At 37.2% G+C, this 8,377-nt stretch overlaps 1 pseudogene; it reads right to left on the bottom strand.

The window, feature by feature from the left end:
- Window positions 1-5,096: 5,096 nt before the first annotated feature.
- Window positions 5,097-5,401, bottom strand: LOC101561147 (annotated as a pseudogene).
- Window positions 5,402-8,377: the final 2,976 nt, after the last annotated feature.

Below are 8,377 nucleotides of genomic sequence, written 5' to 3'. Positions count from 1 at the left end.
ATGAAATTAAACAAATTCAACAATATCTACAATTCAATGAAAATTCAAGCACAACTTATTGGAATTTATGGGATACAATAAAAGCAGTTCTCAGAGGGAAATTCATAGCTGTGAACTCACACATTAGGGAAACAGAATAGAAACAAATAAACATCCTAATGCTGCACCTCCAGCAACTAGAAAATGAAGAGCAAACCAAACCCAGAGCCCAAAGACGGGAAGAAATCCTAAAAACATGAGTGGAAATTAATTCAATTGAGACAAAGAAAACAATTCAAAGAATTAAAGAAACAAATAGCTGGTTCGTTGAAAGATTAAATAAAATCAATAAGCCCCTAGCTAACCTCATCAAAAAAGGAAAGAAAAATTCAAATACAAGCAATAAGGAATGAAAAGGGTGTAACTACCACAGACCCAGTGGAAATTCAGAAGATTATCAATAGTTACTTTGAGAATCTTTACTCTCTCAGAATAGAAGACAGAGAAGAAATGGACAGATTCCTAGAAAGGTCCAAATTGCCAAAACTGAATCAACAAGATATAACCACTCTTAATAGCCCAATAACAGCCAATGAAATATGAGATTTAATAAAAACCTACCGACAAAGAAAAGCCCAGGAGCAGATGGATTCACAGCTGAATTTCACAAGAAATTTACAGAAGTTCCTCTACTTCTCAAATTCTTCAATGAAATTGAAAAGGAAGCAATCCTCCCAAAATCATTCCTGGAGGCAAGGATTATAGTGATAATAAAACCAGGAAAAGATGCAACTAAAAAAGAGACCTGCAGGCCAATCTCACTCATGAACATAGATGCCAAAATTCTCAATAAAACCTTAGCAAATAGAATACAGCAAAATCATCAAGAAGATCGTACACCATGACCAGATAGGATTCATCCCAGGGATGCAAGGATGGTTCAATATTCAAAAATCTATCAATGTAATATACTATATCAATAGAGCGAAAACTAAGAACCACATGATCATCTCAATTGATGCAGAAAAGGCTTTTAAGAAGTTCAACACTCATTCATGTTCAAAGTCCTACAGAAAATTGGAATAGATGGCCTCTACTTCAATCTGGTAAAAGCCATTTATGAAAATCCAACAGCTAACATAATTCTAAAGGGGGGAAAACTGAAATCTTTTATATTTAGATCGGGTACAAGACAAGGATGTCCTCTATCACCACTCCCATTCAATGTAGTTCTGGAATCATTAGCTAGAGCCATTAGACAAGAGAAAGAAATAAAAAGAAGGAGACTAGGTAAAGAAGAAATTAAATTATTTTTATTTGCAGATGACATGATATCTTACATGGAGAACCCAAAAAACTCCACCAATAAGCTTCTAGAATTAGTACAGAAATTCAGTAGCACGCAGGATACAAAGTCAATAAACAAAAGTCGATAGTATTCATCTATACAAATAGCAAATACACTGAGAGGGAAATTATAGAAACAATACCTTTTACAATAGCACTGAGGAAAATGAAATACCTTGGAATTAATCTAATGAAAAAAGTCAAAGATCTTTTCAAGGAAAATTACAGTACTCTTAAAGAAGAGATAGTAGAGGATTTCAGAAAATGGAAATATATTCCTTGCTCCTGGATAGGAAGAATCAACATTGTGAAGATGACCATACTCCCAAATTTCTGTACATATTTAATGCAATCTCTCTCAAACTACTACCAACATACCTCACAGACCTAGAGAAATCTTTCCTAAAATTTATTTGGAACCAGAAAAGACCTATAATAGCAAAGGCAATGCTGGTCCTACCTAAAGACAAGGTAGGAGGCATTACAATTCCTGACCTGAAATTATACTACAAGGCTACTGTGGTAAAATCAGCATGGTACTGGTGACAAAATAGACCTGAGGATCAATGGAATAGATTAGAAGATTCTAAAGCCCCTACAAACACACTCAGCCACCTTATCTTTGACAAAGGGGCCAAACATACTCACTGGAAGAAAGATAGCCTCTTTAACAAATGGTACTGGAAAAACTGGCTTTCTACATGCCGAAAACTCAAACTTGACCCAGGTCTATCACCATGCAATAAACTAAAGTCAAAATGGATTAAAGATCTAAACATTAAAGCAGAAACACTATATCTCCTGGAAGAGAAATTAGGAGGAACTCTTGAAGATATAGGGGTAGGCAAAGAGTTCATGAACAAAAATCAAATTGCAGGAGAAACACTTGAAAGCATTAACAATTGGGACTTCCTCTTATTGAGGAGCTTTTTCATGCAAAAAGAAATTACCAATAAAGTGAAAAGACAACCCCAAAATTTGGAAAAATTCTTGTTAAATAAGTACTCAGGAAAAGTTCTGCTCTCTAGAATTTATAAAGAACTACAAAACACTATGGCCCCAAAATTTAAAGACCCAATCCAGAAATGGGCATCCGAGATGGACACATGCTTCTCAGAGGATGAAATTAAAGAAGCGAATAAATATATGAAAAAATGCTCCACATCACTAGCCATCTGGTAAATGCTAATTAAAACCACATTGAGATATCATCTCACCCCAGAAAGAATGGCTATCATAAAGAAATCACCCAGCAACAAATGTTGGAGAGGCTGTGGGGAAAAACGGAACCCTTCCCCACCGCTGGTGGGAATGTAGACTGGTGCAACTGTTGTGGAAATCAGTGTGGAGACTCCTTAGAAAACTAGGACTGGAAATCCCATTTAAACTAGCTATTTCTCATCATATCATAGGGATATATGCATGCCTATGCTTATAGCAGCACAATTTGTGATAGCCAAATCTTGGAAACAACCAAGATGCTCATCACCTGAGAAATGGATGAAAAAGATGTGGTACTTTTATACAGTGGAGTATTGCTTGGTTATAAAGAATGATGGACAGAAAGCTCAGAAGGCTAAATGAATATTATCCCTGACACCTGCCACCCCAGTCCTAATCAGTGGCGGAAGACCGGTCTCAGAACTGTTTCTCTCAATTGGCCATTTAAGTTTAATAGTGAAAGACTGGTCAATGATAACAATGCATCGTAAAACCTTCAGAAGGAAAGAAGAATGTTTTGTGGACCATTTTTTTTTGTGTGTGGCAGTTTTTAAGTTATTAGTTTTTAAAAATCAATACTTTTTAATGGAAACAACTTGACCAAAAATCTGTCACAGAATTTTGAGACCTATTAAAACAAAGTTTAATGAGAAAAAAAAAGAATGATGAACTCGAAGCCTTTATAGTTATGTGGATGCCTCTTGAAAATATACTCATAAGTGAAATAAACTAAACACACATGTGTAAAAGTCATATGGTTTTCCTAGTATAAGAATGCAAAAGAATAAATACAAATAGAAAGGTATGATACAACTAAAAGGAAAGCAAGAAGTTGAGGACTAACTAATTAAAAGAGGGAAAGGAGAAGAGGTAGGAAACATGATAGAGGCAAGCCCTACAGTTATATATAGAAGATGGGTAAGGCAATGATCTTGAGAATCTTCAGATTTTTTTGTCTTCAAAGATATCATTTATTATATTTTGCATTATGCTTGCAATCTTTCTAGATAGGCATAAATGATATAGAAACTTTGTATGACAAATCTGTATATTGAAGCTAGAATTTTACTTTTCACAACCATTGTAAGATAAGAAACATGTAAAGTCTCTAGCAGGTACATTACCACATTTTCTCTAGTAGTCTGCATATCTTACAGTATCACCTATTTATGTATATGGCAGTTGGAAATAAGAGAATACCTTTTGGTTTTCTATACTAGGTTACAAGTTTTAGAGGTCGTTAACCTATAAAGATAGTACAAGAAGAATCTTCATTTGAAACCTCAGAGTAGTCACTTTGCAGTCTAAATTATATGTTTTTAAAAGTCAAGATATTTGCGTTGTTCTATTTATTTCTTTGAGGGATGGGGAAGAGGTTAAAAAAGTTCTCTGTTTCCACAAACTTTCCCAAAGACCAGGGATTCATTTTCATAACACGTGAGCATGGATGAACAGTGTCCTCACAGCTTTTATGAAAATCTCAATTCAAATACCTACAATTTCTGAAATCCAGTGTATTTATCTGGACACGTTCTTGTTTACATATGAAAGAAAGGAACCAGCACTTTGGCTTCAAAAGCAAATTTATAATTACAAATCTAACTTGCCTTTGATAAGGGGCCAGTCAGCTATGATAGCCTCAATCATTACATCTAAGGAAAGTGGAATTAATTAAGGGACTGTTGCTTCAAAGAACTATGCATCCAATAAGGGAAGGAGAGAGGAATTCCAAGCCCACACACCACGTTCAAAAGTAAATATCAACAATCTCATTCTTTCAATATCTATAAATAAAGTAAATGAAGGAAACAAGAGTTACATAAATATTAAAAAGTACATAAAAATCAATGCTTTTCATTACATTTGTCACTTACTACATTACAATAAATTGCTTGTAAGAAAATAATCACATAAAACAAAAGGGTAGGGGCTGGTGAGATGGCTCAGTGGTCTAAAGCACCTACTTAGAACAAGCTTAGCAAAGCACAGGGACCGCGGTTCAATCCCCCAGCACCACATGCGAGTCAGCCCCGCCCCCTGGTGGGCTGAGCTGGCCACACACACACACACACACACACTAAATAAATAAATAATTTTTAAAAAAGGGTAGTTATCTTTCAGAGGCTTTTGAGAGAGCTGGCCAGGATGGTACACTCCTGTAATCCCAACACAGGGAGCCTGAGGCAGGGGGATCATGGTGAGTTCAAGTCCAGCCTAACCTGCACAGTGAGGCTGTCTCAATACCAAAAAAAAGTTCTCGAGAGCATGCAAATGATGTACGCCCAGAATACTTGGGACACTGATGCAGGATCACTGTGAGTTTGAGGCCAGCCTGTGCTCCCTAGTGAGCTCAAGGCCAGCCTGAACTACACAGCCGAGACCCTGTCCCAAAAAAGAAGGGAAAGAAAGAATGAGGATCACCTCCTCTGATTTAAATTTAATCACCTGTCCTGAAACAGATTACTCCGCAAGCTCAACATCTACATTGGGCCTTGAAAAGTCAAAGCAGAAAGTAAAATTATACAAAGCCAGAAATTCCATCAATACATCTAGACAAATGTTTGCTTGTAGTTTTTGGTATCCAAAACTTTTTTCCACACATCACACAGATGCCTTTCTTGTAGGCACAGCCCTGGCAGTAGTGAGACCCCAGCTGGAGCACAGAACTTTTACAAATTCTGAAAGTGGAGAACTTATTCTTTCCATACGGATTGAATCTTGCCTTTTTTGAAGTCAATGCTTTATTTTCATTCAGTTTTCTTCAACCACTTTCTGTGGTATTTCTTGCAGCATCTTTCCATGTGTCCAGTGTAATAACAGTACCAAGTTTCTTTTCACATTTTTCGCACACCATCCTTGTGCCTACTAGCCCCTAGGCTGCAGAAGCTCCAGCAGCTTGAAAACATCCCTTCAGAAGATTTTTTAATCTAACAGTTAATTGGAAGGATTCTCACCCTGATTAACTATATATATTGACATCTATGAACTAAGCAACTGCACTGAAGATGGCAATTTGTAATAGTAGGTTCACGCTTGGAGTGCCTGTCATTCTGGTCTTCTGAATACAGGCTGCTTGTCATGACATGCCAGTTGCTGCTGTGCTGTCTCTCAGGTAGATGATAGTTCAAAAAGAAGGGGGTGGTGAATGAAGGCAGGAGACAGGAAAAGGAATGTTGTGGGACTGTCCTGCTACAAGATTGTATATGGTTAGATTTCTGGACCTATGTGTAAACATAAGAATTATGTAACTCTTTATTCCTATTTTTAAAATATATTTTAAATTTTAAATGTTTTTTTCATCATATTCTGTAGGGACTTAATATTTTACATATCAATACTTGATGAAAAATATCTGTTCCATATTTTGCCTAAATGTTTGATATTCAGACAGATAGTGAGGTTAAGTTCAACAGCCTAGGTTATATGGTAATACCAATAAGCTTCTCTTCTGGAGGACTAACAACATAAGTTTGCAGACCAAAAATTAGAGAAAAAGGAGGACCATAAGGAAAGTCAACATTTTGGCCCTAGCCTTCCAAGGTCACTTAAGACTCAGGACATATGAGAACTTGTACTGTAACGTCACGTAACTCTGTAGTGTCCCAAATTTTCTGATCAAGGAGATTATGGGGCCAAAGAGGAAAGTGATTGATGATGTAGAGTGTGCCTAAGGAGAGTCACATGGAGAGAAAACATTCTCTCAGGCTTTCACAGAGAGCACATTGGCCAAGCAAAGGCCGTGACTCATCCACATGGCTGACACTGACAAAGGTTCTACAATCTGAGGCCCAAGGTCTCAGGATAAAACCTGAGGGGATTTGACTGACCTTGTCAGATACAAAAGCTACAACTCTTGTTGCATAGGTCTTGCTTTATCTTGGTCTTAACCACCCAGTAGAAAAGTGTAAATACGAAGTATAAGAAGTAAAGCCATGCTGTTATGTTGAGCTGCAAAGGAGTCAGGTCAACAGCTTCTGACACTGTCAGTCAAGTGGAAGACCCAATACTGTTATGGACTACTGGACTCTTTTGCAATATTTTTCTGAGTTCACACACCTATAATATTCAAATGATGGAACTAAAGAGAAAAGGGAATACAGATGGATGTCCATTTTGTATCTGTGTATTCAAAATGGTTAGGATAGATATATAGTTACATTCTCTTAATGAATAGAGGGATTTGTTGTAATAGTGTTTGTAAATAGGATATCATGTCTGCATCTTGTATAGCAAACAACCACTAAGAAGAGAGTATGCAATTTGTTATTGAAACTGTCCTACCAATTTGATTTGAAACTGTCTCATTGCTTTTTCTCAATAAAATTATGGGAAAAATATCAGTTATAGTTCTTGACATTGTAATTTGAAAGGATTAGCTATATTTAGAGAATTATAGCCATTCAGATGTATGATCATCGTGGTGCCCATAAGAATTAATGGGAGAGAAAGAACAGGTGTCCACTTTCTCTATGCAAAGAAATTTTGAATTGTTAAACTAAATTCTATTCCGAGACTTTAAAAAAATTAAATAAAATTCAAGTCTGAAAGTCTATCCTTTGTTTTATTCAAGCAGTTTTGCCAGCTTTAAATGGAATTTCCTGGATATCTATCTGAATCTTCTTCATGCATTCTAATTCTTTCCTATATTGTTTGTACAAAGTTTCCATCATTTTTCTATTTCCTCAATTTTAATCTATGTCTTTTTTAAGTGCGATGAACAATTCTTTCATTATTATTCTCATTTCTTGTTTTACCCGTGAGATTATTTGATATCATGTTTCTTCTATAACCTGATGGAGTTTTTTGTCCACTTTAGTTGCTGTCATGTCAGAAATTTCATTTGTGTGACTTGTAAATTCCTCTATGTCTTTGTCTCCTGGACTTGTTCTTGGTAGGCTGGAAGTCTGATATTGCCTTTTGATCCTTCACTTTTATATTTTTGAAGATCTTAATGTTCATCCAGGTTCAGCAGCAAGGGGCAGGGGCAGAGTGTGAGTCTGCAAGGCTCCCATGACAGTGGAAGATGGAGTAAGCTCCCCAAAGCTCCTTCTGTTTTGGTTCAGCATGGCTTTTATGATGGTGAAGAGAGGACCAGCCACAGCTAAGCAAGGGTTGGGCAGTAGCTCAGAGAGCCTCCTGCACTGGTCTGTGGGGTGGTTCATGGCTCCAAATCTTTATTTTTCCTTAACTCTTTTGTCACTAACAAATGAGAATGACTCACTCAATCCTTGATCCATTTGGCGGGCATCCCTGAGCCCACAGTGATCACAGATCCATACTATGCATCACTCTTTTACACATAGAAATCATTGATTACACTTTGTTTATTTGAAAATGAAACATCCACACACGGAGATGTTGCCAGGCTGTGAGCATCACAGCAGGTAACTGTCCTTGTGAATGACATAGCTACAAGCCCAAGAGCACTGAGGGGCCTCCGGTCAACAACTAAATTTTACCAGCATTGAAGGAGTGAATAAAGGCAGCCTGTGCTCAGTGTCAAGGGGTCACATATGAGCATGAGCGAACTACATGGACTTGAAACAATGGGACCTCCTTAGTATGGTAGCCGGCTCTGGCATGCTGTTCACAGACCACAGGGGGAGTGGTGTCTTCTAATTCTTAGGATCTGTGCTATATTCAGCATGGTGAAGAGCACAGATTCATCTCAAAGTCCCCATCTATGTTAAGTCCTTAATAAGAAAACTTCAGGGGCTGGGAGATGGCTCAGTAGAATAAACGCTTGCCTGGCAAGCTCAAGGGCCTGAGTTCAATCCCCAGTTCCACAAAAAAATGAAACAAAACAAACAAACAAACAAACAAACAAACA

The sequence above is a fragment of the Octodon degus genome, unplaced genomic scaffold (assembly GCF_000260255.1).
Source record: "Octodon degus isolate 3935 unplaced genomic scaffold, OctDeg1.0 scaffold00073, whole genome shotgun sequence".
Lineage (NCBI taxonomy): Eukaryota > Metazoa > Chordata > Mammalia > Rodentia > Octodontidae > Octodon > Octodon degus.
Note: the sequence above shows the minus strand (reverse complement) of the source record. Positions and strands in the feature narration are given on the sequence as shown.